We start from the raw sequence: 27,254 nt of genomic DNA on the forward strand, positions 1-27,254 counted from the left end.
ACATGCCACGTCATATGTGGCCATGACAAGCACGCCATGAAGTTCAACTTTCCCACTCGGAGGTGGCGTCACGCAGCCGGAAGCCCCCATTCAAAAGTGACGTCAGCAAATGGCAAGCACCGGAAAATGTCTCGGCGGGCTCCTTGTGCTGTCGCAGTCAAGGGCAACGAGTGTCTAAGCACCCGCTAACTGATAATTTCAAAACAACTGCCAGTGCCCTTCATTGCGCGCTCTTTCATCCGCATTCGCCAAATACTGAGCTCACGTAAGCCTTTTACGATATTATACGCATGATAGCCATTCCTTTCATTTGCTCAAGCATCTCGCTGGTGCTTTCTTCAGCCACCGTCGCCATCGTTTATGGTTTCCACGGGAATTTCTATGCTAAACCTGACGACACGAATCAAATCCTTGTCGCGTTTCAATGGAGGATGTAACTGCCTTAGTAACTCAAACTTTGTTGGGTACTCAAACAGGGCCGTGGACGCCGAAACACAAGAAACCTTTCTTCGGCGTCGAGTCCGCGTCTCGTATAGCTTCGTTGTCGCTCGCCGCCAGCAGAAGAGGGTGACCTGACGCTTGACGGAGGCGTACGGACTGGCGGCACCCGACGGAGCTGTGGAGAGACCGTAGATAGGCCTTCAGTGATCCCCTGACCCATGTATGGGCCTCCTATTCGGAGTGACTGTAACCTACCGCCGGTGCAAGCGGGACAATAACTCGGCAACAGACGAACTTCTGCATTCACAGAAACGACACTGTCGGGTGCAGCAGCGGCTTGGATTAATCGCGGCTACTTAGTGTCTTAATTTATATGAGGGCACCACCACCACCTCCCATAGCGATTTCGACCACTTGGCCAGTGAGACAGTTCGCTCCTTCGAAAGAGTTTAGACAGAATAAGAACATACATTGGGAAGAAGACTATTCGCACCGAGTAAGCTGGCCTTGGAGTTTGTGAAGTGTACCGGGAACGCGGTCGAGCGGAAGACCGCAGGCGGAAAGCGGCAGAGTATGCGCATGAGCACATACACGCCATAAGAGGCCTACTGATAGCCGAACCGGCAGTCAGTTCTGAAATGTAAAATTGGCCCTACCACACAGGACCTCTCGGCTAGTAATGCCAATCAGCTTTCGTTTTCCACTAAGCCGGGGTAGCTTGCAAATCGGAGATATTCGTATTGTGCGGGAGTGCATTTAGCGACTGCATTTTAAGTTTCCATTTTCCGCCAAGGCTTCGGGCATCAATGCCAATGTTACTAGAAGAGGTCTACCAAATGACGAAGAAGAAATGAACGGCGGCGCAGCAAGAAGAACACAAGAAGAGAGGGGACACCACATGCGCATGTGGTCTCCCCTCTCTTGTTGTGTTCTTCTTGTTGCGCCGCCGTTCATTTCATCATGCACCAACTCGCCCCTCAGGCCATTCTTCTCAACTGACGAAGGCTAGAGGACATTGTTAGGTGCCCTACTGAGGCTGAGATACATTAAAAAAATTAACGTGTATTTTTGTAATTATTGGTTCGTATATAGTGATGTGAAGCAGTACTATAAGCGAAGATTCCTACCTACAAAAAAACGCTAATCACTGCGGCTACCCACATGCGACTACCCGCATGGTTCTCTTTGCCTCTCCTTCCCTCTTGTTGATTCGCGTTGCCTCTCCTATTTTCACATTTCATTCGAACGTTCTCATTTCTTTTGTAGGGATACCTACGCTAAGCCGGATTTTCGCCTCTTCGCCACCGCCGCACTTCAAGCCGTGGCCGCACAGTGACATCACACCACGCCCGTCGATTTTGCACCAACTCGGCTCGAGACGGTCACCGCTTCTGCCGTTGGGCACTCGCCGCGCCCTCTGTGTGACGTCACACCACGGGCCTCGATTCTCCGGCTAGTAAACAATAAGCTTCCTATTAAACAAGAACAGCCCTCTTGCATATACACGAAAGATAGCTTGATTTTATACAACGAGATCACGGAAAATTTTAAGCTGAGCAGTAGGGTCTATCCGCCGCCCGACTGTTCCTTCAGAAACGAGGACGAAACTGTGTGGGGTAGATTGCAAGGGGGAAAACATCTAAGCCTCTTCTAGGTATACATAATGTCGAAAGAGGAGAAAGACCAATATTGCATAACGTGCGGAGAGAGCGGCACTCTCCACCACGTATTATGGGAGTGTGCTGGCAGCCCGGATGCCGAACAAAAAACAGAAGATAGAAGCCTGGGAGACCTTGCTGCGGAGCGAGGAACCCGCTCAACAGCAACGAGATATCCGCCTGGCTGCTGATGCCGTGAAACGACAATGCATCTTCACCAGACCTTGGTTTCCGAGTCTCCTGAGTAGGGCTCCCTTAGGGCTGCGTGCCGGGGGGTCCAAAAAGGGGTTTAATTTTGGTGGAAATAGAAGTTTTGATGATGGTGATCATCCTCCGGGAAGCCGGCTCGTCGCGGTCGCCGCGCGGCCACCGCTCCTGACGTTGGGCGCTCGCTGCGCCCTCTGCGTGACGTCACACCCCGCGCTCCGCAGCTGTGATAACCGCGAATATAGACGGGGAGAGCTCGCTTCACCGCAGCCATCGTTGAGTCCCCAGTATGGATGGTGAGAAGTCTGCCAGCCTGAAGGAGGCCAGGGATCGCGTTGGAAATGAAGAGGAGACAGCACGCTGAAGAGACTGAAGAGAAGAGGAGCGTGGTGAACGGTCGGCCGAACGCTGTGAAAGCGATGCCGCTAGACGGGCTCGCTTAGCCTCTAATGACGAATCTCAGCGCCGAGCTGTGGTGACGAATGCTATCGCTACTGCCTAGGTTTAACCAGAGCTAAACCACAGCCAATCGTTTTAGTTGTTTTTCATTACTCAAATGAATTAATCACCACAATTACCTTAGTCTGTAGTTACATGAAACTTATCATTAAATATTCATTTATTGATGACTGATTATCGATCGACCGAACGATCAATTATCGAATTATTGGTTGTATATCACTTACAATGTTCGATTTTAATTCATAATTTTCCTAACTTCTAATTTTATTACATTAATTAATCTCATTTACTCTGATTATACCCTCTTTTCATCTCAAACATTTCTCGGCTTTCAAATTTGCCGCCACGGTTGCTTTCCCACCCACTTATATAGCCGTCTAGGCTATTAAACCGTGTAATGAGTTTTAATTAAGTAATTCATCCAAGCAACCAATCTTTTCGTTTTGTTAATTATCACTCATCAAACACGTTTCAATCCGTTTCAATCTTTATTTTCAGTGACTATTCTTCCATTATTTTGCCGTACACGTATGTTTTCCGTTCCACTCATTATATCGTTGTCAGCGCTATTTCGACATTTTTTTATATTACTGGCTTGTATAAATATTTATGCATCCAATTGCCATTATTTTTTTGCTCATCATACTCGCTTCGTCCTCTATCAATCACAACTGCTTGTTTCATGCTACCGCTTCTAATAACGTCACAATCACTGAGGACACGTTTTGGTGCCGCGCTTTGGCGACACGACCCCGGCGACATAGCCAAGATATGCTTTCACATTAATAATGACACAAGGCTCAAGGTTATTAGTTTGGGAGAGAAGCGCGTGCGCCCGGCGCGGATTGCCACCGCCGCGCGGTACCCAGGCCTCAAGCAAGAGACGCGTTGATGGCGCAAGATTGCGCCCTTTGTCTGCGATGTGTAGAGTTAGTGTATATGCTACCAAAGGTAGGAGAGGTGCGCGTCTGTTTTCAAAACGCCGCTCGCGCCTCCATTGACAGAACGCCATCACGTGGTGTCCAAGCAACCGTGTGCTGCGGACAAAGCGACGCTCGGGACAAATTTGTAGTACCCGACATCGCTGCGGCAGCGAACTGCATTGACAGCCGGCCAATTTCGAAGCGCATCCATCATCCAATTATTGTTTACGTCTGGTACTGTTCATGCGCGTAGCTTTCGCGTTGTGTTTTTTTTTTTGCTAAAAGTTGCATTGAGGTTTCTTTAGCGAAAAGAGGCTGGACTTGCGGCTCTGCTCTTTATTGCGTACGCTGCTTAAATGCTAAAATCGTTTGTGTTGTCCAAGTCTCATCTCTGTCCGTTTTTTTTGCGCTTGTACGTGTCTGCTAAAATAGGGCTCTGCGTATTGTATTTATTCCTGTTGGCATAAAACCTGAATGCCAAAATATTTTTAAGCGAGTGAAAACATGTTTAGGCAACTCATTGTTTACTACAGATACGAACATTTATGCAGTTTCGAGTAAACTGCATTCTGGATTTTGTACTGTTCTTTAGTTCCGGCTAATAACTTTTTTGCAGGAGTTTCGGAATCAATAACGGGAATTATGAACAGGTTTTTTAACGCAGGTGCGGCAATTAAATGTCGCTGCGAAGATGAATCAAGGCTGCATTTGTACGGCGTATTTAGAACACTGAGTCTGCCCTTAAGTTGTCAGGTAAACAGTTCGGGAAAGGCGACTGTAGGAATTGGCTGCTGCCGCAGCTCACGGAACGCGCTAGAAAGAGCAGCGCTTTTTGTCGACTATATTTTTTGACGGGGTTACGCAGTCAGCTGTTCCGATTTTTTTTTTACAGTCAAGGGAAAACGTTTTTACAATCCTCAGAAAAGCGCACACGATCGATCGGTGATGTGCTAGGCATGTCGCCTGCAGAAACCGAGTGCGGCTTTGCCGCATGACCTCAGTTGCTTGACAGGCAATATGGCGGACCTATGCGCAACTCTGCTACCTTTGGTAGCATATATAGTAGCATATACAGTAACCCTAGCGAGATGGCCGAAAAGCCGATATCTCGGGACTAATGAGCGCGAGACGAAGTGACTGCGCGTATATACATTTCGGCAAACACTGCCGAAACACCCACAAAAATTCCATAGTCATAGCTTTTACGAACTACGTGAATATCACAAAATGCATTACGTAGTCACCGGACGCTCCCCTCATAATCTGTGCCACCTTTAACGTCGACGCTAAGAAATCCCAGTGGTTCCGTTTTCACTGGCGAACTACTCGGTGCAGCAACTGCTAACAACCCACTTCAAACCAGTACCAGAGCTGCAATCTGAGCGAGAGAGAGAGAGAGAGAAACATTTTATTTTCTTTAAACTTAAAGTGGCAGACAAGGCAAAAGGCATGGAGCCTGACAAGGCCTCGTCTCCCGTCTGAAATTAGCAGTGGGCAGCTTGAATACATATACAGGTTTTCCTCCGGTTGAAACGATATACATAATGACAGAAGAATATAAAATACATATAAACACAGAATGATGGCTATAGATTAAACAAACTTCCGCGGTGAAGCAACACAAAAAACATAGGTTTCGCGACAACACATTTTAGTGAAGACACGAATTAGCGTTTGTGATGGATGACACTGAAAGAAAACCGGGGAAAATTTACAAAAACCAAAGGTTTGCATATGCCTTACGGGTACCTATATGTATAAATTATCTTCAGTGATCTGTAAAAATTCTTTATAAGTTGATTTGAATGACTTATATGCTAGCGTAAAATCAATGTAGCGTCCATGGCGGTTAAGTATCTTTATTACTTGATAATCAATATCCTGTTCACCATAATTAGTTCTAATTCTTTTAGTTGTATGTGTATGAGTTCGGAAGCTGTAGTGTGGCGACTTACCTGAAAGTGTAGTGTAAAGCTTTTCTTTGTGGATTAATTGCATCAGTTTAAAGTAATATACTTTATTGGCCGGTAACAGGTCGTGTCTTAAGAATAGTGGCTGGGTTGGTAAGTCACTTATTCTGCCTTTATAATTTTCAAAGAGACGTAGAACGCGTTTTTGCAGCACAAGCAACCTATCATAATTTCCTTTCGTCGTAGTGCCCCACACTAATATTGCATAGAGTAGACGTGAGTAAAATGAAGTGTAGTATAGAGTTTTTTTCAGCCAAAGAGGGATAAGTGGAGCTATACGACTCATACAGCCCACAGCGCGAGAGAGATCTGTTAATAGGTGATTAATATGTGGGGTCCAAAATAAATCCTCACTAAACCAGAAACCTAAAAATTTCGGTGTTGGTACCTGATCAATGCGTTGTAGTCTGAAGTTAAGAGTAATGCTTTCTTTAGTAGGTTTGTTAACGTGCTTGAAAAGTATAAACTTCGTTTTGTGCGTATTCAGTTGTCGGCAGTTGTCCTGTAGCCAAGTAGACAGCTGAGAGAGATAAAGATTAGCCGCTTTTTCTACATCGTTTGTACATTTACCTGTGACAAATAAACTACTGTCATCAGCAAAGAGAGTTATGTCAGGCGTATACTTAACTTCCGTAATATCATTTATATACAACAAGAAAAGTGTGGGACCTAATATGGAACCTTGGGGTACCCCTAGTTTTATTTCTAGGTTTTGAGAGCGCTCTCCTTTCAAGTTTATAGACTGGTATCTTAATGATAAATAGCTTTTAATGAGGTCTGAAGCAACGCCTCTAATTCCACATACATGAAGCTTGTAGAGCAATATTTCATGGTTAACAGAATCAAAGGCCTTTCGTAGATCAAGAAAAATTCCAAGCGTATATAGTTTTGCTTCAAAATTTTTTATAATTAATGTTTTTACTTTGAGCAAGGTCTTTTCGGGTGTCTTGTTTCTTTGAAACCCGAATTGAGATGGTGAGATTATACTGTACTTTAGCATGAACATGGTCAAGCGATTATTTATAGCCTTTTCATATACCTTCGAAAAAACCGGTAAGACTGAAATTGGTCTATAATTACCAAAATCATTTCGCGTACCTCCCTTGTGTACAGGTATCACTTTAACTATTTTAAGCAGGTCGGGAAAAGTTCCAGTCAACAGAGATATGTTAATTAGATGTGATAATAGATGACTTATTTCAGGAGCTAGATACTTAACAGTTGAGGCATGGAAACCACAGGCCGCGTTTGGCTTTAATTGCTTTATCAGTTTGTCGATTTCCGACGGTGTAACGGCACTTAGCACTATACAGTTTGTTTGTGATCCTGCCTGGGTTCTGGGTTCGGCTGGGGATTGAAGGTACATTGCTGTACACTGTAAAAAATAAAACACCTGTAAAGGAGTTTCCAGGTGTCTATAACTCGCACCCTTGCACCCGGCCCAGAAAGGAGTTTTGTGACTTGAATACATCTTTAAGGTGGGGTGTTTCAGGAAAGAACCAGCCCAAAAATGATAAAATTTGACCCAAAGGTGCTGAGGTGTATCACACACTTTACCACCGAGCCACAGGCGTTTAACGCTTCTTACACCCCTACACCCTTCAGGAACAAAGCATGCAATGGGTTCATAATTTGTCCCCACTTTTATTACTTTTCTTAAGCGTCCTTTAAATTTACCATTATAATGCCTAAGTAATGCAATATACCTGTATTACTGGAGCTCTTCATAGCAGTAAACAGGCGGTGTGCACCTAAGAAAAACGTTTATTGACAAACAAATCACAAAACTGCAGAAATGTGGAAAATTTTTATTAGAACAAAACACATCCATAAAACAAGGCACAAGAAGCTTCTCCAATGAATTCCTTACTGCCATCCAAAGAACTAAAAATTTTAAGGTACAACAGCACCATACCTGCTTTTATTGGGCTTATGGTGCTGCAAGAATAAGGTTCCATAGCACTTACTCTACCTCCCAAATTTTTCAGAGCAAACAGAATGAAAAATTCATGCTTGTGCAGCCTTATATACCAGCCTGAAGAAGGCTTGAACTGTGACGCTAACTCCCAGGAATAAGCAAAAAGCAAACTTAGGGCAACTTATGCTGAACACCCATATTCCCGACATTATGGCGCAGTTGTGGAGTGAGCCGCAGTGGTAAGCCTGCTGAGTAGCCATCCTCCCTCGTCGAACAGGTTCTCAGCCACCTCAGGATTGTCTTCGGTGAACAGCATTCATGGTGCGAGTCTGCATTTTAGACAAAAACAGTAAAATATTTCATACCAGTTTACACTGTTCAATGTTGCTGATAAATTCCAACATATTGCTCATTAACAGTGTGTTTTATTATGCATGCTAACGCTAACAGAAAGAAGAAAATCTGCCCATGCGGCGAGCAAGCACCAGCTGTTATTTTTTGAAACATTCCAAAGAGGCCACTGTGGTTTAGAAAAAATAGCTCTAAACGGCATTATACAAACAATGTTTTAGCTAAAAAGCTAGATGTTATGAAATGGAACGAAGGTGGTCAGGTCATGCAATTAATTCTGCACGAACTGCTACAAGCTAGTGCAAACCACTGGCCTGTATGGAGGGTAAACCGACTATAAAAGGCACAAAACACCATGACAACAAAGACGAAAATAGCGCACTTGAAAATGCTTTACAATAAACCGAACAACAAGTAATGTGCAAAATTCACTGTAACAACAGAAAGCACAGTATCTGATCAAAGTCAGCAACACAACCCCTTCCATGAGAGTGGTCAGCTGCAACTAATGCAAAGCATGCATTCATTATTATATCAAGCAAGTGACATCTTGAAAGGCAGGCAACAGTGCTAAGTTAACATATCTCCCATGTCTGCAGCCAGTAAACTCAAAAATCCACCAAGAAAGATTTGCACAAGGCCACTAACCTACAAGAAAAGGAGCTGGGCCAGTTGGTGCATGAATCTTTGCAAAACCACGCAGGATAACAGGACACAGACAAGACAGGTGCAGTGATAACTGAGGAATTTATTGTTTAGTTTGCAATGAATACAGAAAGCATCATCCAAATTACAAAGAAGGAAAGTCATGGAATCGTCATTTTGTCAAATCTGTCGTGATTATTTATCCAGGTAGTCAATTTCTTTTTTGCTTAGAGTTAGTGATGATGTGCTTAAACAGGTTGAACAATTCTTATGTACCATACACATCTCTTACATTTCCTCAGAATTTTACATTGTCGAAAGTGTGATACACACTCACAGTCCGATATGTGTCTTGGTAGCTTGCTACGATATCCTTTCTCAGTATTGCCGACATGTTGCATTACATAAATGTTAACATGCTGACCTTATTTCCCAACACAGGACGCTCCGCGTGGCGGATAGATCTTGTAAACTAAGCCACTGTCGCATGTCGTGAATTTGTTTCTGTGCTTCGTCTTATGCTGGGCTGTTATTGAAGCACCTTTGCTAGGAGCATTGCATACTACATTCAGCTACTTTCTGTGAAAAAGCAAATGAAGCCACTGCAAAGAACTTCCACAAGCTGCAAAAGAAGGTCAAGCCAACAACTTGACCAAAGTAGGGCTGGTTGTGAAGAAGAGTGAGGGCCTATGCCTGAATGCCTTCTTTATGGCAAAAACACGGAACGATAACTGGCCTTTCAGAGTAATTGTCTCTGAACAAGGATCGTGGCAGCAACCCTTAGGGCAGTATCTGCAAGAATTGCTCTCCTAGCTCACCATGGAAGACCTTTTCCTGGTAAAGAAGCCAGAAGTGTCCGCATTCCTCTTGAACAGCCGTCCAGAAGGAGTGTCTTCTCATTGTCATCAAGGACTAACATTACACGCTGCCACATTCCACCTTGTTTGAGACGGTAAGAGAAGGCATTGATTCAATGGGAGCAGCATGATTCCAGAACCAATGCAGAATTAATGCTGATAGATTCCTCGAGTTGCTAACCATCTGTTATTTTAGTTTAATTATCTGCACATAGAGTGGCAAGGATTATGCACCAGTTCCTGCGTTGCACTAATTCTCATTGTCCTGCTAGCCTGTCAAGATAGCGAACTATTAAAAAGCTTTGCTTATCACCAATTTGATAATGACCTCCCAATTTTTGGACGACTTCCTAGTAATCCACAAGCTTCATAAACAAGGGCAACACAACGGCATTGTTCACATATTCAAGACCTTCTCCGAAGTCCTTGCTGGAGGTACAGCTTCTCGATTTATGGCTGTACATCAGAGGCCCATATGTACTGGTGTTATGTCCCGCAGTCGAAAAAAAGACTGTTGCTACTGGCACACTAAAAAATGTCTCAAACGGATTGTGTATTGACTGTCAGTAGGAAAGCGTTGAGGCCCAACTGACATAGTTACCTGAAGCTGGTTTCCCGGATGACCTCGTCTGCAGCCTTGGCTTGAAGATAATGAAAAAAATTTGCTGATCCACCCCAACGAGGCTTCAGAAAGAACGGAAGTTAGCTGTGACGGCATATGTGCATGGTATCAGCCACGCGCAAGAGAAAGTGGTAAGGCGAGCTGGTGTGAACTTAGTAAACATGGTGCCTAAGTCACTGTCGCATGCTATGGATTTGACAGCCTTCTTTTATACCAGGCTGTCTTTGAAGCACCCTAGCTGGGCGTGTTGCATACTAAGTTCACACCAGCCTGCCTGACCACTTTCTTTAGTGCGTGGCTGATACCATGCACCTATGACCTTAATCACCGTGTTGCCCACTACCCTCCCGGCTTCCACGTACTCCCCTGGCTCCCTGCGCACCATGTGGGCCTGGGTGAGAAGCTGCTGCCTCGTTACGTGGGTCCTTACCGCGTCTTCTCTTCAGGCAACTGAGCAATGTGACCTATGAAATCACGTCCCTGCACTCCCGCACTGTTCCCCCGGCCCACTCCACAAAGCTCGTGCACGTCACCTGTCTTAAGCCCTACCATTCACACCACCTTAGGGCGCCCAGGGGCTGTGCTTCCTTCCGCGAGGCGGAGGGGGTAGTGCTACAGTGCAAGTTGCAAGGCGAAGAGGACGTTGTTTAGACACTGGGCAGTTGATGACAACAGGCACGCTGCAGCTAGCGCTCGGAGTGACTTGGTTTGGGGTGCCTTCTGAGTGCAACCCGTCGCGCCTGCTGCTGAGCTAAACCCCATAGTAATATGCTATGACAGCTACGTTCCGTTCTTTCTGAAGCCTTTTACAGGTAGACAGGCAAATTTCTTTATCCTGAAGCCAAGGCTGCAGATGAGGTCATCTGGGAAATCAGCTTCAGGTAGCCATGTCAGGTGGGCCTCAAGGAATTCTTGCTGACGGTCAATACACGAGCTATTTAGGATATTTTTCAGTGCGCCAGTAGCAACAGCCTTTTTTTCGACCTTGGGAAGTAACGCAAGCACATATGGGTCTCTACAAAGTACAGCCATAGATCGGGAAGCTGTACCTCCAGTGGCATTTCTTTGGTCAGCTCAAAGTTAGCAAGAACTTTGGAGAAGGTCTTGAAGATGTCAACAATGACTTTGTGTTACCCTTGGTAATGAAGCTTGTGGGTTACTAAGAAGTCGTCCACAAATCGGAAGGTCATTATCAAACTGGCGCCATGCACAGCTTTTTAATAGTTGGCTATCTTAACAGGCTAGCTGCACAATGAGAATTAGTGCAACGCTGGAACTGGTGCAGACTCCCTGCCACTGTATGCACACATCATTAAACTTTACATAGGTAGAACGGAAGTAGATGGCTAGCAACTCGAGGAATCTATCCGCATTAATTCTGCACAGGTTCTGGAATTGTACTGCTCCCACTGAATTAATGCCTTCTCTTATCGTCTCAAACAAGGCAGCATTTAGCAGCGTGCAGTCTAAGTCCTTGATCAGAATGAGATGACAACTCTTCTGTACAGCTGTTCGAGAGGAATGCGGACACTTCTGGCTTCTTCACCAGGAAGAGGTCTCCCACGGTGAACAAGGAGAGCAATTCTTGCAGATACTGCCCTAAGGGTTGCTGCCTTGATCCTTGTTCAGCGACAATTACTCTGAAAGGCCAGTTATTGTTCCGTGTTTTTGCAATAGCGAAGGCATTCAGGCATAGGCCATCACTTTTCGTCATAGCCAGCACTAATTTGGACAGGTTGTTGGCTTGACACAAGTTTTTAGGTTTCGTTCTTCACTGTTTGGCGCTTAACCTTCTTTTGCAGCTTGCGGAAGTTCTTTGTGATGGATTCATTTACTTTTTTTGCAGAAAGTAGCTGAACGTAGTATGCAACGCGCCAACACAAGATGAAGCACCAAAACAAATTCACAACATGCGACTGTGGCTTCGCTTACGAGATCCCTCTCTCATGCGGAGCGTCGTATGTTGGGAAATAAGGTCAGCGTGGCAACATTTGTCTAATAGAACAAGTCGGCAATACTGAGACAGGATACAGTAGCAAACTAGCAAGACATGTGTCGAACTGTGAGTGCACCCCCCACTTTCGATGATGTAAAATTCTTAGGAAATATAATTAACAGCTCATGCCGAGATATAAGAGACGTGCATGACACATAAGAATTGTTCAACCTATGGAAGCACATCATCACTAACGCCAACGAAAAAAGAAATTGACTATCTGGATAAATAAGCCCAACAGATTTGACCAAATGATGATTCCATGACTTTCCTTCTTTTGTATTTTGGATCATATTTCCTGTATATATAGTGAGCAAAGCGATAAATTCCTCAATTGTTAGTCAGCGCAGTACCTGTGTGTTCCTGTCAGTGCCCTGTTACCCTGCACGCTGCTTTGTCTAGACTAATATACTATCACACATTAAGAGATGAAGTCTACATCTGGAAAAAGACCACAATGGGTTCCAAGCTGTTTCCTTTCTGGTTCGCGTTTCCTTTCTTAGAGGCATACATGCACCATGTAGTGAACAAAAGTACAAAGTAGATAAATAGAATTGATCATCTTGCAAATATCACTACTGTAAAATGGTGTTAACAAATGGCCACATTCATCCTTAGGACAGATCCGCATTTCATCTGTCATTACATATGAAACATGAAACTACGAAGCAGCCAGGTGAATGAATACATTTTTCCCAGAAATTTACCAAAGGTACACACAGTGATACCATTCCAGTGGATCAGTTGAGTATGCTGCTCAGGAGCAGCAGTATTCATATGGGGTGAATGCTAGCAGCAAAAAATATTGGCAATGCAATACAAGTTTGCATACAAGATGCGAAATAAACGGCATGATATGGAACCATTCCAATTATGCAAGCAGAAAAAATTGCATTCAACCTACACTGCAATATTAATTGAGCTACAAAAATATTATAAAGGCTTCTTCAAATCAGCGCACAGTTGGCATTTATATGCCATTGGGTCATTCCATGCCAACTGTTCCAGGCTTAGCACTGAATCTTCTATTTCTTTAAAAAAATTCATGGCTTATTGCATTACCTAGGCAAACATTATCCCAGCTTGTTTTAGGCGGAGTAATTTTTTCCCGTCGTGGCCGCCATTTCATGTTTGAAAGTGATAGCCAAACCTAACCTTGCAAAAAAATTTGTAAAAAGAAACGTTCTTACGCAGGACTATGAAGTTTCTGTTATATAAATTAAAGGTATTCCATATCCAATGCAGTAAATTGAACTTATTTTGTTTTAAATAAAACATGTAATAAGTACAAAATATAAAAATTTGAAATCTTTTATCAAATTTCATGTTCTCACAGTAGTTATTCTATTTTCTAAGCTGTCGAGAAGGCAAAGGTGATAAAAATGTTTCAGAGAGCAAAACATGTAAGGCAAGACAGCGAAAGGATTCTAAAGTCGAGAGAATTTGCTTTTTGTGACATATTCAGTAGTCTACTACATAATGAGGTGATCTTAATTAAATTATGAAAGATAGAAATTTAAACAGTACCATTTAATGGCATTTATTCTTAGTTTATTTGGGGCTCTTTTTTTGTTTTAAGCGAGAAAACAATCTTACAAGTTGAGTCCCTGCATTCAACATCGACACTGCTCAGTGCTTCCTTTTCACTCCAGCACACTTTGCCACCAGCTGTAAATTACACAAAACCAGCACTCCGCTGCACGAATACAGTGGTGTGCTGGTCTTCGATGCCAGCAGCTTCGGCAATAATGAAATCTGCTGAAGGATAGATTTACAAAAAGTAAAAATGAAGGGGCCACATGGCAGAACGGCTCTCGTTCCTCGACACAGGGAAGCACTGTTTGTGGTATGACCAATCAGAGTTAAAACCTCTACTACCAGGAAAATTAAACTTTTCAGTGGAATGGACTTTTTCACCTGATCACATGGGAAGAGCGCTTGTGACGGCATTGGTGGAAGTGTGAGGCCCCCTGCAGCAACAGAAAGCATTCAGAGGCCATAGAAAGGTTAAATACTGATCCTCTATAAGCTGTTTAGATGGGCGGAGAAAACCATTAAGAGTGTCGTAGCTATCTGGGTGCTCCAACAAATGATTCAAGAAAACAAAGGTGAACTCACTAGGCGGTTTACAAGAGTGCTACCATTAAAATAAGCATTTTTCACCACATCAAGCCTTTTTTATCTCTCTCAATGGTGCACGCTGGACATAAGTCATGCTCGAGTTCAAACTGACAAAATGTGAGCGAACATGGCAGCAGACACGTCAAAACCAAAATTTGAGGAGCATCCACATGGAGTACCGTGCAGCAAAGCTTTGTGTCTCCTTGACGCCGGCTCTAGCGTGCACCGCAGTGTCGAGCAAGCAGCCAGCAATGCTGGGGTTGAAGGTAGAGACTCAAATTGCGAAATTATTTTCACGCCTAAAACGAAAATTGCTCCAATTAAAATTTTAGAAATGTCACAGCCATTAGAAAATAAATGAGGCCAACCTCACTGAGCCACTGGCGGCTGAATATGCCTCAAAAATATTTTTTTTCAGCTGACTGACATGCCTTGCATTTTTTTCATCTCTGAAACACTTTTATCACATTCTTTGCCTTTTGGATAACCCAGCAAAATAGTTGAAGTGACTGTTATGAGAACATAAATTGAATAAAAAATATCAATTTCCAATATTTTTGTACCTTCTTTCATGTTTTATGCATGAGTCCAATTTATTGGATATAGAAGCACGTCCTTTATTTATATGAAAAAGTTTCAGTCATGCATAAAGTGTTTATTTTTAACAAGTTTTTTGTAAGACTTAGCTTTGCTATTGCTTGTAAACATAAGACTGTGGCCACAACACGAAACTTTTTTTCTGCCAAGAACATGCTTTAAAAATCTTTGTCATGGTAATAAAATAAGCTATGATTTTTTTGTTTCTGTAGGAAATCAAGTGCAGTCGAGTACAAAAGTCTGGATAACGTGGCGTGGAATCACCTTATTCTGTATTGCACAGCAACACAATACACAGCCTACTTATCACCAGGCATATAGCAGCTTCCATATAGGTCAATAAATTGGCTGGGCTGTAAGAGGCTTCTGTAACACTAGAAAAATTACAATTACAAGTTACAAAGAGGACACCAATCTGAATCTTTACATTGTGCAGATGTATAACCGTGACACTGAGAACTCCCACTCCCCTACGCACTTGGATGGTGGTATTGTTCCTGCCAGTCTACCAAATATAGTCCCCGCAATATAATGAGTCTAGCATTTTGCCCTCTGTAGACGTGAGCAGGAAAGAAGACTTAATGCAGGTAATAACAAACATAAGCATCCTAAGAGTTTGGTAAGCTTGCAAAATTTAAGCTTGTTCGGTTCCAAAAATATGCAATAGCAACCTGAATGGTCATTCATTCAAACCATGCTTATGCAATGGGTAAAATGGCTCCACAATGTAAAAGGTTACTTTCTTGAGCTAGTCGGTACATGTTTGTCAGCATGAAGGGCACAGCATGACTATAATGGTATGAAAGAACAAGACAGACTAGGCGCTGACTCAAGACTGACGATCGTAATTGCTGCCACACAATAAACAGGTGAAAAAAGAGCATAAACAACATTTTTTTTCGCGACAGTTTGCCAGCTTGCAAAACATGTGGCACTGCATTAAAGATTGACTGCGAAAGGCAAAAATGCTGGCGAATAAAAACAAAAAAAAATGTTTAAAAATGTAGAAGAAACTGTTACCCTGCCGTCTAAGCTGCTGAGGTAGCCTATACTCCGTCTCACAAGATGTTTGCAGCACTACGAAAGGTAGAGCTCTCTCGTCCAATCAGGATGGCGCGCACTAAATTAGTGTGTTCCTACGCGCCTGTGGCTCAATCCACCTGATGTCCAGGTGGCTTCTTTCTACCTCTAGCAGGTGGCACTTGATGTCTTTTTATTCTATTTTGGTTTGTTTTTGGACAGGTGGACGCCCGTTCCAAAGGGACTAGCCCCACTTTTTTTTTTTGTCGCAACCTGTTCTGATCAGTTCCTCTGTTGTCGCGAAGCCACCTGCTTCGCCTGCTTGGGGAAATAGCGCACTGTCGATGTAGAGCACACAGGAGACACAACAGACTCGACCGACGCCATGTTGGAAAGTGGCAACGCATCACTACCTCGCAGCAGGCCTCCGCAGAGCTGTGTCCGTACGGGCTTTGTCTGGTAATATCACCAGTGATTGAAACACTCCCTACCATTTAAATATACCTGTCCAAACCATGTTTTTAGTTGCAATGCTTATTGTTTTGATTAATAGTCATACACTCCTCAAATATTCGAGGGACTATTTTCTGCGTTTCTGCAGCCCTGATTGGACGAGAGAGCTCTACCTTCCGTAGTGCTGCAAACATCTTGTGAGACGAAGTATAGTTTTTTGCATCTGAGCACAACAGAATGTTTGCAGATGCATTTGTCTTGCTCCTGACGGATAAAACGCATCAACAACAATCTCCCGCGTGTGCTGGTCCTTATGCGTGTACAGTATGGTTGTACGGCTGAAAGCAGAGGTGCAGTTTTCACACGACAGCCAATATTTGACCATATTGCTTTCAGGAGGTGGTTTTAAGGGGCTCTTGTGTTCGCTCAGACAGTCGTTTAGACATGTCCTGTTTGACTGATAGAGCACGTACCGCGGGATAGCTCACTTCTGTGCGCCACATTTTTGGGGCACTTGTACATAAGAGAATTCTCGGTTCTTTTCGCATTCTGCAGGTGGCAACCCTTCACGGTTGACACTCTTGCGGAGACGTTGCAATTTGCTTGGAGCAGAGAATACTACTCGCACACCAGGCCTAGCTCCTATTCTTTTCAAATTGTGAGACACTCGTGGAAAGGACGCGTTCACAAGCAGAAGTACACAGGACTGTGTACTTCTCCTGCTTGTGAACACATACTTTTTGAGAGGAGGAGATTAAGACATTACGTGGTAGCGCACTTTTTATCACCAAATGCTAGTACCAAGTTCGCAGGGATATGGTAGCCGCAGCTGGCAAAGGACTGCCTTTGCCCTGCAGTGGGTGTAATCAGGATGATGATGATGACGAGAAAACTACGTTTAACGACACTCAAACGGGTTTGCAATAACCCCATGCTGACAACGAACTAGCAAGGATGTACAAATAAATGAGGGCATGGTTAGGCTATGGTGGTGAAATAAAACGTACACTCGCCAAAAGATGGTTTATAAAAAAAAACTTAGTTTGACGTTTCGGGACCCGTACGGGTCCCTTGTTCACAATGAATGATGGACGGAATGGGCCGCTTCTTATATGCGCACTTGACAACGCAGTGAGTGGGCGTAGTTATCCGGGAGATTACCCTTCGTCCTGTTAATGACATGATCCGTGGTCTGTATATAAAAAGATTCTAAAAGCAGTCGTGACGATGTGGGTTTCATGGTATCTAATATTGTGGCGTTCTCCCAGTCAATGGTGTGGTTCTTTTCTTGAGCATGCTCTGCCAGCGGGTTCGATGAGGTGCGACATTTGTTGACGTCGTTTTTATGTTCTCTTAATCTTCTTCTGAAATCGCCTGATTCGCCAATGTATGATGCATCGCAGTTTTTGCAGGGGATTTTGTACACCACTCCGGGGAAACGTACGGGTCCCGAAACGTCAAACTAAGTTTTTTTATAAACCATCTTTTGGCGAGTGTACGTTTTATTTCACCACTATGCCGCTCCCTCGCCAGACAGGATTCTGTCGAACCCTAGGCTATGTACCCTGTTTCATGAAGCGGCCTGATGAAGGAAAGAAGGGAAAATGGCCCAAAAAAGAACCTAGCATACAACATAAAAAGAAGCTTGCAGCAAGAACTAAAACACACCTTTGCTTCCATACTGCTCGTGAATACTTCCCAGCGGCAACAAGGTGCAAGCTGTGGCTGTGGACTCCCATGTGGATGTAGATGTTTCCCCTGCAGACATCCATTTAATACCATCACGATTAGAGGCCGCCAAAATTCAGAAATTAGGTCACTACGGCCAAACAATGAAGCTTTTAAAAACTTGAAAAAGCAAGCTAAATATACCTAGCTGGAACAGCACTGGATTCTTTAATCTGGATGCCGTTCTAAAAACAATTAAAAACCAAAATAGATAGCAGCGTCAACAAATTTATGCAAAAACATGGCCTGATGCACAAACGATCAGTGGTCAGCGCCTGCAGCACACAAAATTGAAAGCTTATATCAGACGTCACGCTGACGCAACGCATTTTACGCACAGATACGGAATAGACCTTACGCACGGGCGGAAAAATTACCACGTGCAGATAAACCGTAGGACAGGGAATTTCACGAAATAGCGTTAAACGGCTTTAAATTTGACAGAACACACATACTAGAGCTCTTAAGTAGCATGAGGCAGTACTCTGCAACATTCGTTTCGTCAAAACAAAAACAGCTCTGAGTAGAATCATTCTCGGCGAACTCTGTTCAGTGCTGCTTCTCTTCCTGGATACACGGAAAGAGCTGTCTGTCTGCAGATCTTGGCACTTTGGTACTAGAAGCGGCAAGTCTTGAGGCCGCTCTTCCATAAAATATGCTTTGAATAATGCAAACCAGCATGCATGAAGACATAGTATTGCTTACCATTCGAGGCAGGTGTGTAGTCGTGCCGAGCTGATGAAGTACATACGTCTCCAAGTCACGGCAACGCTAGTTTTTCACTAACGCCGACTTCAGGACGTTTCTACATTACAAAATGCATTCTGGTGCATAAACAGCGCACATTATAACTTCGCCCGTGATTTCTGATATCAAACCTTTAAACCGTGAGCGAGCGCCGGCCTTTCTGGCAATCTACAACAAAGAAACGCATTCGGCAGAGCCTCCAAAGGCTGCTTCTGTTCCGATACGTGAGATACGAGTACTTGAACAGCAGTGAACGAACCTACGCACTACTCCAGTTATATATGCACAAAAAACACTTCAGTTCAACGCGGTACCTCGAAAAACGCGGTCGAAAACACAGTTCACGTCAACTGCTGAAATCCGCACACCACGACCGACGCCACACCGTACACAACAGGCAGGAAAAAATCAACAAAGGCCTGACGGTACCGATGGCCGCCTAGCGGCGGAAATGTAGTTTCACTTTCAGTTTTACTTTCAGTTTTGAATTCAGTTTATTGGGTTTTTTACAGTGCGTACGGAAGCTAGAATGTATTTGCAGCATCGGAACAGCATACGCAACGATTGCCAACCGTTACCAGTTACGGAAAATGCGAAGTGATTAAATTAGATATATTTCTTCGTATTCAAAAGTTACCATGAATTGGCCCCCTTGCCGTTTCTTTCTTTTTACGTTCACTCCAGCGGCTGCATTTCGATGGTGGCGAAATATATATAAAAAAGTGTAGCCTATATCGTCGTCGAAAGTGGAGGGAGCATGAAATGTATGGCAGTCACGGCGTAGCATATTTTGGGACGGCACCCCCACCGTCAAGCGACACCTTCGAAGGGCCGCACAGGGACGGTGCCAGGGCATTCGTGGTGAGGAGGCTCAGAGAGGTATAAGATGAGCGGGAGGGCGCTATGTTATGATGGATAGGCATAATGCTCCAAGGCCTGTGGCATTGCTCTTCATAAACTTAAATTAATCAACAAAACGCAGCGGTGATTGAGAGCAACACATAAGGCCGAATGCCGACTGCAAGGTCTGATCGCGACAGATTTTTCTGCGGTCCAGTAGACCTTCAGCTGCCTTGGCGCTCTCATGGGCCCGCACAGCGTGCTTCCACTCGCGGCGCGCCTGTTACGAGATCAGCGGGAGGATCGAAATGTTCGCTTAAGGTTCTAAAAGTTCTAGCTCATGTTCTCTGTCCTGTGCGCTGCTGTGCGTAGACGATGTTCGCTAGTTTGTCCAGAACGGAAACTGGAAGCACTAAATGCCTAAATTGTCCGTGTGTTGTGCGAATGTCAGTGCACGTTAAAGGACCCACGATTGCCGAAAATGGTATGGAGTCCTCCACTACGGTGTCTCCGATAGCTCAGGTTTAGCTTTCAGACATTAAACGCTGTATACCGCAGCATTTAACTTTTTTGTAATGGGTTTGCACAGGTACCTTCTGCTACTCGCTCAGTTTTGGAGAGCTACGTACGTCGGGGCAAAATAAAATTTTTGTTTTCTTCCCTTTGCTCTTTGAGCTTCTCAAGCTCTTCTGGGACCCTAATTAACTTCAGCTCTCCATCATTACCGTTCTTCCAGTTGACACAGAGGTTACTTCAAGAAATTGCTAATTTTGGTCTTGTTTTTTGCGCGTAGTTTCGTGCGTAAAGTAGAATGATTTCGCGCTGACAGTACTCCGTTTGAAAAATATGCAGGGTGTTTCACGTAACTTGAACCAAGGATTTAAAAAAAGCGGTACACCGCAGCCAGCTGAAACCAACGATGCATTGTTCGCCATCATGTGGCGCTCCTCAGAATATTTTGTATTGCACTTAATTAATTAACTAAGATGAATTATGCAATTTTTCATATATTCACTTTAGTGCCAAGACCATTACGTTAGGTTGTAGAGCAGGTTTATAAACAACGAATACAGTTTATTGTAGCATCGTATCTCCTACGGGGTCCTTTTTTCCGGCATCTAAAGAAAGCCCGCGAAATATGAAAAGATACCACGTGACTACGCTCGTGTGCTACCAAATTGCAACGCTCTCAACGGCGTTTTCGAGCAAACTGAGCATGGAAACTGAGTGTGCCCGCTGACCGTGGCGAAGTGAACGGCCGCCGCTCTTAGCAGCGGCTTGACAGTGCGTAAGCACTTTCCGCAGCGGCGCGGCGGCCGTAATAAAATCAATAACTCTTTTTTTTTTCAGCTGCGAGTGAACCAATATTTTTCTCGCCGCTGCATGTATGTTCTCGGGTGCGAAAGATGTAAACCATGCCTCAAAGTGCAATCCTCAAAAGCGCATACTATCGCCCCCGTCAGAGCGTTTGTGCTGCCTTCATAATTAGTTAAGTTGGGATCGCCATGTGGAATGTTGCCTTAACAATCGCGTCGACGCATCAGTGAAACGTGGATAAAATGCCGAAAACGCATGTTACTGCTTCACACGTGCACGTGTTGTTGTCACAGTAACCACGCCAACACATTTTGTCCCATAAAACGCACGAGCTACAGCTATATTTTATGTTTTTTACAGTTCCCTTCCCCAATTAGTCCGGCATGCATAACTGAGGTGAAGCCAGCTTTACATTTTTTAAAGGAACACCCTTGCCGGCACTGGCGGGTATTTTGACCATATGCACCCGCCCCTAAAATTCTAGGTTGCAGACGGGTGCAGGACGGGTGCACGAGTAACAGAAACTCCTATTTTGTCGGGTGCGAGGGTGTGTTAGTCAGTATGTTCCCTTTAAAGGTGTGAAATTTTTTACAGTGTATTAATAAAATACTTGTTGATTTCATCAGCTAACTCTCTTCCACTGAGAATATGGTCGTTTACTGTTATCTGTTCTACTGAAGTGGATTTTAGGCTTTTTCCCGTTAGGGTGTTGACTTGTTTCCATATTTTCGCAGGATTGCTTCTTGTTTTTGAAAACATGGTTTCATAATACTGTAACTTGGACTTCTTTATATCAGCATGTAATTGGTTTCGAAATTTTTTGAGTTGAGCAAAAAGGTTTCTGTCTTTACTGGCAAGAAATTTGTAAAACATTTTGTATTTAGTTATTATTCTTTTGTATAGTGCATTATCAATCCACGGTTTCCTTATTTTCCTGCTACGTTTCTTTGATTTCTGAAGGGGAAATGCAGAATCATAGCATTTTTTGAATATGTGTAAGAATGTTTCATACGCAATGTTTGCTTCATGCTCTTGGCACACGGGTGACCAATCCACTTGTTGAATTAAAGCTTTAAAATTATTTAGTGATACCTCATTCATATTTCTATACTGAAAATGGTCGTCATTGTATACCTTATAGGATAAGCAATGTGTGGCGAAAAAAAGAGGTAGATGGTCAGTGATGTCACATGCAAGCGTGCCGGAAATGAAATCCGATGCGTTACTGTCAGTGACACACACACCAATGGATGTAGAACAACTGGGTGTGATTCGAGTTGGTACCCGTATACTGTCCACGCATCCATACGATGCAACAAGATTGTTAAAATCAGGCGAATGGATTTCATCAGAAATTGTATTAATGTTAATATCACCCATGATAAAGAATGGTTTTTGATAAGATTTACAGGATTCAAGGACCCCCTCCAGCTTTGCCAAGAAAGGTCGCTTGTAGCCAGTTGGTGGTCTGTACACAACCACAAGTATGAAGTTCTGTGCATCAAGCCCCAAGCATTCAAGATCACCATCTGAAGTAGTTATGTGTTCAATTACTTCACTTGCAAACTGTCGCCTCAGGTAAATGGCAACGCCACCCCCTTTACCGCCTCTGTCCAACCTTATGCATGAATAATTTTGAACTTGAGGCGAGGTATCTGTTTTACATAACCATGTCTCACAAAACATCAGCGCATCAAAATTCACTCGTAGTTCATCAAGGTAGCTAACTAAGTCATCTTGTTTGTTGCGAATGCTTCGTCAATTCATGTAAAAAAGAGAGAAGGATGGTTGAAAAATGCTGAGCTTTTCACTGAGTGCGGAACTTTCAGTACATTTACCCATTTAGATGCGAGGTATGTGCTAAACAATTTGTGTTGACAAAGCGAGAACTGGGGTACAATCACTGAATAAGAGCAATGTCATCTTCTGTAGCAACGTGGATGACATCGGATGATTCATCCTTTCGCGCAAAGATTTTGCCCCCGCTTGTCCAGAGAAACTTCCATTTAGCTTGTTTTGTGTTTGCAACCGTAGCGCCAAGAATTTTTTTGTTCAGCCTCGTCAAATGTTCGTTTATGTAAGCAGGGACACTTGGATCACTTGGATCGCTGATACCGAGGTCAACTGTAGAAATTTTCTTTTTCTTGGTCTTGGCAAGCAGTGCATTCCTCTTTGCGCGACTTACAAACCGGACAACAATATTCTTACCACTTTCTTTCATGGTCGGGACTCTGTGGCAGATATCGATATCTGCGTCATGAATGGCTTCGCCAACCACTTCACGAATTTTTTTTACAACAGTAGCCGAGTCATGCTCTTCTGGAACACTCTTAATCTCCAAGTTATTGCCCCGATTGTACTGCTCGAGCTCATTAAGGCGTTTTTCAAGCCTTTGGTTTTCGATCTTTAGCTGTTGATTTTGATCCGTGAGTGCTTGTATTTCTTTTCTGAGGGCCTTGACATCACTCCCTATTTCCTTGACCTCATCACAAGTGTCGCTACAGAAGCGAATGCTGTCTTTTAGCTCCCTGATGTCTGCACGCATCTCTCTGCGAAAGTCTGCTAGCAACTTCTCAATTTCAGCCTTCGCTCCCATAATTCACAATCTACAGACATACAAACACTTTACAACTCAATCCCAGAAACGGCAAAAGTTTCACAACACACACTTGGCAGTAGCAGCGAGGGCGAGGTCACAATACAGTTTACGAAGGTAACGCAACGGAAAAAGAACACCAACCTGCAAAAACAGACGTTCGCGGTTACTGAGCGTCCTTAGTCCATTGCTGCCACTGCCGAAGTGATGAGCTTTGCCGAAAAACACCGCCCACTGGTTCGAAGCGCCACGGCAGTTACAAGTTTGTCGTCTCTGGAATCAGGCGGCAGCACTGTCGATGCAGGTGACGGTACGTTGAAAGGCAGCGTCGTCTTTATGGCCAGAAATCGGCGACGTATTTTTGACGACAAATGGATGTAACCACCAAGAGCTATTTATTTTGCTTAATAATAATAATAATGAACTTTATTAAAGCGACATTTGCGCAGCAGCAATACATGATAGGCCTGATAATGCCTCTGAAAACATGCCGTTGCTCGCTGTCCTGCGCGACAGCACAGACGGCAGGCGTGATTAAATGTTTCCTGATAGACCGAACTTTGTGTATGGCAACAGAACATGGGTCAGCCCGCATGAATTCTTCCAGCGGAACAATCAGCCGCAGCACGGATTGGACAGGTATTTTTTTTTTGCTCAGCCGTACATATTTGGGAACAGCGAGCAGCGAGTCTTGCACCAACTAACCTGTTCTGACCTCTTGCACTTCGAGCCGGAACGGTGACTCAGTGCTTATGGTGCGCGGCTGGTGACCCAAAACACGCGGGCGCGATCAGGCACGCAGCGGTCGCGTTTCAATGGAGCAGAAATACTAGAGGCCAGTGTAGATAGCGAAATCTGTGCATAGAACCCCAGGTTGTCGAAATTATTCGCAGCCATCCACTTCGGGGTACATCAGAGCCCGAGTCGATGTTGGACGTTAAACCCCCTAAAACCAAAATTTTACCTCAATGCCCACGGTGCAGTAACGCCACGTTAATAGCAGCAGCAGTGACGCAGTGCTAAGGGCGTTAGGCTGTTCAGCAGAAAGAGCGAGATCTCGGCGAGGCGGCTGTGTTTCGATTAACGGGAAATGCAGGTCCGTGGTGGCTCAGTGCTTAAGGCGTTCGTGTACTGAGCGGGAGCCGTGTGCGAATCCGATCGCCTCCGAAGTGTTTCGATGGAGGCGACACGCAAGAGGCGCCCCTGTGCTGTGCGAATGTAAGTGCTCGTTAGTGATCCCCAGGTGGCCGAAATCATTCATCGATACCTCCAATGCGCCACCACTTTCTTCCTTCCTTTCGCTACCTCCTTTATCCATTCGGCGTGGACAATTTCGCGCCCATGACGACGCCGATCCGATGAGCAGGCGAGCTGCTCGACGCGGTAAATGACCGGCGAAGTTTGTGCGATTAAGTGGAAGGGACTGTTTAGCCAGACAAAAGTTTGATGCAGAGGACGGGAAGGGGGAAAGGGACCAGAGCTAGACGAGTGAATCTGCAGGGTAGGAGGGCGCTGAGTTGCTGGCGTTGCTGTGTTCCTGTTGTGAATTCACCGGAAAGCTAGCGGCACTCTTCGGCGTACTGAGCAGCCTGGGAAAGCAGCGTTTACTCTGAAGCGTCAGGGCGATACAGGAAGATAGTGTCAATTGTGCACATAGGTTCCCGACAGTAGGGAAGGCAAAAGGGCTACAACCCAGTGGTAGCTTGCAGCGCAGTATTATACGCGTATATTTCGAAGGGAAGGATTTTCTCCGAATTAAAGTGGTAGCGGTTCACATACTTAGCGAGCATGTCTCTGTGAGTACGATTGAAACCCTCAACTAAGCCGTTGGTTTGGGGATGGTAAGCAGAGTAGTGCGCTGAATAATTTGACATTCCTTCATTACTGCCTCGACGACTTCCAAAAGAAATACTCGGCCACGGTCACTAAGTTCTTACAGTGCGCCATGTCGAAGGATGAGGCGATGAAAGATGAAAGGGGCAACATCAATCGCGGAGGCGGACAACAACTGCGCGGCTTCCCCGTGACGGGTGAGTGGTTCGATGGCGACGATGACATTACGATGGCCGTCAGGAGTCGGTGGAAGGGTACCGCAAAGATCGATCCCAACGCGGCCGAATGGGTCTTCAGTGCAGGTGAGTGGCAGCATGGGTGAGGTGTGAAGGCGAGGCGGTGGCTTTCGGTATTGGCAAACTGCACAAGCGGACATCATCATCATCAGCCTGACTACACCCACTGCAGGGCAAAGACCTCTCCCATGTCTCTCCAATTAACCCTGTCCTTTGTCAGTTGCCGCCACTGTATCCCCGCAAACTTCTTAATCTCATCCGCCCACCTAACTTTCTGCCGTCCCCTGCTACGTTTGCTCCCTTGGAATCCACTTCGTTACCATTAAGGACCAGCGGTTATCTTGCCTTCGTATTACATATACAAGCGGACATATTGCCGCACAAATCAGTACATGCTTCGTCAATAGTACAGCAGAGGCAAGTGTGCATACGATTGAAACACTCCGGCTTAAGCGCACTCGAGTTCAACGTGGAAACTTGCGCAGATGTCAGAGCTCAGGTGGCGGGGAATAACCAGGAGCCACTTGCGCCCCTTGGAGAGATAGGTACGGCGGTAGAGCAAATAATGCCGAACGGCGAAGTGGCGAGCTTGGCGTTCGAGAGCTGGAGAAGCGGAATGGCGGGAAGGAGACAGCAGAGTGTTGAGGGCGGCAATCCAATGTCTCTTTCTCTGTTCAGACGGCATGTCTGAGATTTCAAGGGACGACAAATTGTTAATGGTGGAGACGAGTCACTCGGAATAGGTGTATGGGAAAGGGCGTCAGCATCAGAATGTTTGCCGCCGGAGCGGTAAGCGACATGAATGTCGTACTCCTGCAGGCGGAGGGCCTAACTAGCAAGAAGGTCAGATGGATCCTTCAGAGAAGAGAGCCAAAAGAGGGCATGATTATCCGTCACGGAGCAAAACGCACGGATATACAAGTAAGGCCGGAATTTTCCAATCGCTCAGATGAAGGCAAAGCATCCTTTTCCGGTCACCAAATACACCGATTCAGCTTTTGTTAAGGTACGACTTGCGTAAGCCACCACGCATTCACCAGAAGCCGGCATCGGCTGCGCGATCGCTGCGCCAAGACCCACTCTACTGGCGTCAGTGTGCATTTTAGCCGGTGCAGTGGGGTGAAAATGTCGTAGAATCGAGGGTGACACGAGAAAGTGGCGTAAGGTGGTAAAGGCGTCATTGCAAGCTGGTGTCCAAGTGGACAGATTGTCGCTGGAAGAGAGCACGCGGGTTAACGTGATGAGAATAGAAGAAAGTTTTCAAATCAAGAACTGAAAACTCGAACATAAACATATAAACCTTCACACTTCTTCAAGATTTGATGGATTGGGAAAATCAGCAACCGTACGAAGTTTTGCGGAATCGAGAAGAACGCCAGCCTTGGAGACCACATGGCCCAAAATATAGAGGTTCTTAGTGGCGAAGCAACACTTATGCAGATTTATTTGAAGGACAGGAGCACTCGGACAAGTAAGGACGTGCTATAGACGGAGGTGGGTAGGAAAGTCCGGAGAGAACAAGACAATATCATCAAAGAAACAAAGGTAGGAATGCCACTTGAGTCCGCTCAAGACAGTGTCCATCATTCGCTCGAATGTCAAAGTGTGTTTATTAAGCCAAAAGAGATCAAGTTAAATTCTTCTTTATTTATTTATTTATTTATTTGTTTATTATACCCTCGGGGCCATTACGGCATTACAGAGGGGAGTGGTTAC

At 44.7% G+C, this 27,254-nt stretch overlaps 1 long non-coding RNA gene across 1 annotated transcript; it reads right to left on the reverse strand.

The window, feature by feature from the left end:
• Positions 1-7,449: 7,449 nt before the first annotated feature.
• On the reverse strand, positions 7,450-19,561 carry LOC149361416 (uncharacterized). The gene is made up of 3 exons (XR_016288407.1): positions 18,675-19,561; positions 17,910-17,999; positions 7,450-7,908 (listed from the first exon to the last, which is right to left on the reverse strand). It is a non-coding gene; the product is annotated as an uncharacterized LOC149361416 (long non-coding RNA).
• Between the last annotated feature and the right edge of the window lie 7,693 nt (positions 19,562-27,254).

Source organism: Amblyomma mixtum, chromosome 2, assembly GCF_055824585.1.
Source record: "Amblyomma mixtum isolate Tamu chromosome 2, ASM5582458v1, whole genome shotgun sequence".
In the NCBI taxonomy this organism is placed as follows: domain Eukaryota; kingdom Metazoa; phylum Arthropoda; class Arachnida; order Ixodida; family Ixodidae; genus Amblyomma; species Amblyomma mixtum.